We start from the raw sequence: 5,186 nt of genomic DNA, 5'->3' as shown, positions 1-5,186 counted from the left end.
TTCTTTTTTGCTGTCTGTAAGACTGACATCGTCTTCTGCACCCTTTGTTCCCCCGGGAACAACAAGTCATTTGCATGCGGAGATTTTATGGTTACCCACGACTCTCGTCAACCGAGAGGAACGAAATTAGTGTCTTATCTTTACTTCCCTTTTATCTCCAATAAAAGACAAGTAAAGAGGGGCAAATAAGCGCTTGCGTATAATGATGAAGAAGTGTGCTTCTCACTCCAAAGACCATGATTCTAATCCTTCATCAAGCATTTTTGAATTTTGAAATATAGGGAGACTAAGTAGTGAATTAAAAAATAAGAGAACCGTTTTGGTGAAATACAGGAATAGATTTTGCAGTTAAGCCTTATATTAAAGTCAATTCGGGCTTTTAGTGAATGCATAAGTCACACATTACATCTTATTGGGTCTTGCTTAATGCACATGTTGTACCAAAGTCAAATTGGGTCTTTATCAATGTATAAATTTCACTTACACCATATTGAACCTTAATAAATCATTTGTGCCACAATTATGCCTTATACTTTAAAATACTGAATTTTAAAAATTTTGATCATGACATATTTTCATAATACAAAGGGTATTTATTTATTATCATTTTTAAATAATTATATAAGATAATAAATTATTTTGAACATAACACTAATGATAACCATGATTTATTTGTCTTAATCAAATAATTTAAAAATCGGTTTTTTAATTTTATTAAAATTATCATTATATAATTAAAAATATTGTAAATATTGGTTTGTTAATTTAAAAATATTAATAATATATTAATTTCAATATTTTATATTAGTTTCTAAATTATATTTATAAATATTAAATTTGGTCGTGATTCTCACAATAGTATTGTCATAGTCACCGAAACATTTTTGGTTGCTATCTTCATAATAGCCACCAAACCGTCTTCGATCGCTATCTTCAAGTTCGTTTTGGTCGTAACTTCAGTCAGTATAATACTTTTGTATTCACATATACGAATGTTTCAGTGACCGATATAGGAACTAAATGTTTCAGCGACCCTATCTTTCGGTCGCTAATTCTGCTGCTGATGAAAGTTAGCCACCAAGCTTAAATTCGGTCAATTATTCGGTCGAACATTCGGTCATAGTTAGAGACAGAAATTTTCAGTCTCTATTTCAGTCCTTAATAGCGACTGATTGATTTTGGTCGTTAAATTTCATTTTTCTAGTAATGGGTGTTTGCGGAGTTATTTCTTAACATTAATTTGTCAGGTGACTTACTTAAATTTATCTTTTAATCTGAACTGTTAATTATTTTTAATTCTAATCTAATGATTAGTATCGATAGTTCTCATTTTTCATCATAAAAGTTTTCTTATTTGAAAAATCATATATATATATATATATATATATATATATATATATATATATATATATATATATATATATATATACAAATTAGACAAAGAAAAATTAAAAGTAATCAGAACAACTTTATCATCTCAAATTCTGAGGTTATGATATGGTAAAATAATAATTTAATTTACAATTGAATGATCATCACATCGTTAATTAACAAAAAATTTAGCTTCATGAGCTCACAAACTTTTTATCCATTAATCATAGCCTAATAATTAGTTTTTTTTTTTAGTTTCTAATAAAACAAAACAAATTGAGTTTGATCCTTGATATTTTTTGTAAATCTCTCATAAATTAGTAAATTTTATTTTAAATTCTTAATTGTCATACCCTAATTTCGTCCGGGGGACCTGTGCTTGGTGGCATGCAACTTGTGTTTGGTCATTTTGAGGTGCTTGGCACCCATCATTAGGCAATTTGTGAAATTCCGTGATGTGCCGAAAATCAAAAGAAAATATTGATGCACAATCCGTAAGGTTCCGTGACACACCGGAAATCAAAAGGAAGCATCGTTGCACAAGTAGTGAGGTTCCGTAACATTCCATACGTCAAAAAAGGGATGATTATGTAATCCGCAAGATTCCGTAACATTACAGAAAGAAAACAAGTATCGTTATGAAATTCGTAAATTTCCGTAACTTTACGAAAAAAGGATCACCAAAAAAAGGCAGGGGGTGTATTTAGTAAAAATGGGGGTGCAAATAGCAACCATGCCCACTTGGGGCCTCCAGAAGATTCCTCCAGAAGGCTGTTGCTTCTGGAGGAAGCAACCTTGCTCGCCTGGGTGAGCAGAGCTCGCCTGGGCGAGCTAAGTGGCAAGCTTTTCCCCCAATTTTCTATAAATAGGGGGAGAAGTGAAGTAGAAAAGCGTTCAGCCCTCCTGATAATTCAGAATCACTTAAAATTAGTGAAAAAAATTGGTTCCGTGAAGAAAATCCAAGCCGAGGCGCTTCCGTAACGTTTCCGTGGGTGATTTCGCGAAGGTTTTCGATCGTTCTTCGACGTTCTTCATCGTTCTTCGGTCTTCAACCGGTAAGTTCCCTAGATTGAACTTTTCAATTCATTCTATGCACCCTTAGTGGTCCTCATTGTTTTTACGTGCTTTCATTTACATTTCATTTACTTTCCGTACCCCCTTTTGACGTGCTTAAGCCATTTATTTAAGTCATTTCTCGCTTAAATCTAAAAATAAAATAAATTTCCACCGATCGTTTGAATTGTATCATCCGTTAATTTCGGTTAAAATGAATTCCGACCGTTCGATCGTGCCGTAACTACGTTGGGAATCAAAAAAAGAGGTAAAATAATAATATAATAATAAAAAAATACCTTTTAGTAAAATAAAGCAAAAAATCAATCGGACGTTTTCTCTTTGGGATTTCTCATTCTTAATTGAATTGACTAATAACTAAAGTGAAACTAAGGCTAAAATCAACTCGCCTAGTCAAGCTCGTCCACAAAAATAGGATTTTGAAAGTTTATCATTTCAGTTTCTTACCAAAGTAAAATGGATCATTTTTAAGGTCTAACGCCTTAAAATGATCACCTTTCAAAGTAAAAAGAATCACTTGATTCATGCATAAGAAAGAACTACGTAGGTCTGATTTCCTCATCACAATTGAGGAATACGTAGGAGCAAAGGGAAACACCCTTGTCGACCACAAAAAGATAAAAAATATAAAAAGGATATAAGGACACAAAAGGGAACGTAAAAATCAAAGTCATGGTTGCACATTCGATTAAAGGTTGTCGTCCCTTGTGACGGACGTGTGGGGTGCTAATACCTTCCCCGTGTGTAAATACAACTCCCGAGCCTTTCACTTAAAAGTTCGTAGATTGCGTCTTCTCTGGTATTTCCGACGTTTTCCTCAAATAAACGTTGGTGGCGACTCCGCGCGTATTCCTTTCGTGGAACACGCATCCCGCGAGTCACGCGTCGCCCTCCCGCCGAAGGGTAGGTTGCGACATTAATAAATTTAATTTATTTGTTATTAGTTTCTATCAAGTATTTTTAAAAGTGACTAATAAATTTCAATTAACCTCTACTGCGCGTTGGCTAGCTTTTAGGAAGGAGACAACAATCAAAAAACAATAAGTACAGAAATGCATGAAAAATTTAGATTTTTATGTGAATTTTTTTTAACCGGATTTGACAATCCTAGTAGCAAAGACTGAGTTTTGGCAAGATGATAATGATATATAACCACACAGCAGAGGTCTTATGATAGAGAAGTGGAGGTGCAACAAGTAACTAGCAGTGAGCCTAGTGAAGACAGTAACTGAGGGGTGCAGCTAGAAGACAGAGCAAAAAGAACAATTACTAAACTTTCATACCTGAAGGACTATGTGTGATGATTGTGGCTGAGCTGGCACAAGGAGGAAATATGCAGGATCATGGTTGTTGAGAATCAAGGGACAATAATAACATAATCCATTTACTTGTAATATTTTCCTAGCATAGAATCACAATTCTGTTAGGAAATTCACACTACAAATATGGACAATGTAATAAGTTGTAGATTATGAATTAAATACTTAGCTTTTATTCCTTTCTTCTTCTTCTTCTTGGAGGAACTGGTCCTCAAAACTAGCACTGGCTTTGCATATCATTTTGGTGCTCTCGTCACCATGTCTGAACCCTTCCCCACCTCAAGACCGTCTACCCCACTCGAAGCCACCATTCTCAAACTCACTAATCACCAAATATCCCTCGGAAAGACAGTCCAATCCATGACTCAAAAGTTCGATGAGCTTTTCCTTCGATTTCCACCATTACCTTTCTCCCCTTCATCCACACCACAACCCACTTCCACCCTTTCCCTTGTTCCTGCAACACAACATCGAATGAAATTAGATATTCCACGATTTGATGGCACTAACCCTTTTAGGTGGGTGTTCAAAATCAACCAATATTTCCAGTATCATGCAACCCCAGAACATGATCGTATTACTATCATTTCATTCTATATGGATGGCAGAGCCCTCATATGGTTCTAGTGGATGGCCAATAATGGTTAGTTCACTTCTTGATCGGCGTTCATCCAGGCCCTCCAAACTCGTTTCGCTTCGTCCCACTACGATGACCCCACTGGCACTCTCTTCAAGCTGACTCAGAAGGGCACCGTCGCGCAGTATCTTCCGGAATTTGAGGACCTCGTCAACAGAATCCTCAGGCTCCCTCCTCAATTCCTCTTGAGTTGCTTCATTTCGGGGCTCATGCCCGAAATCTATCACGAGGTACAGGCGTTTCAACCTCTGACGTTGGTGCAAGCAGCTGGTCTTGCTCGCCTCCAGGAAGGGAAGCTCCTAGACATGCACCAGACCTTCCGCCACCGCACCCCTCCAGTGCTACTGATACCACCCCCACGCCCTGCTCCTGCCCCCGTACTCCTTCCTTCGCCAATACCGTGTTCGCCTCCGCCACGGCGCCCTCCAACATTGAAGCGCCTGTCGTCGGAGGAGATCATCTATCGCCACAAACATGGCCTATGCTTCAATTGTGACGAGAAATACCATAGAGGCCACTATTCTACCTCTAGGGGTTTTCTCCTGGTTGCGGACGAAGAAGAGACTATTGAAGCTTAATATAGAGGGCCTTGACCCGACTCCTGACCCACCCGACTTCCCTGACCCGGTTGTGGCCCAAATTAGTTTCAACCCACTAGCGGGTCATTTGGCCCTCGAAATGCTCTGCTTAATGGGCACGACCGCCGGCCACCACGTGGTCATCCTTGTGGATGGTGGTAGCACACACAATTTTATCCAAGAGGAGTTAGTCACGAAGCTCGGGTT

Source organism: Glycine max, chromosome 6 (genome assembly GCF_000004515.6).
Source record: "Glycine max cultivar Williams 82 chromosome 6, Glycine_max_v4.0, whole genome shotgun sequence".
Taxonomy (NCBI): domain Eukaryota; kingdom Viridiplantae; phylum Streptophyta; class Magnoliopsida; order Fabales; family Fabaceae; genus Glycine; species Glycine max.
This window is presented reverse-complemented; position numbering follows the sequence as displayed.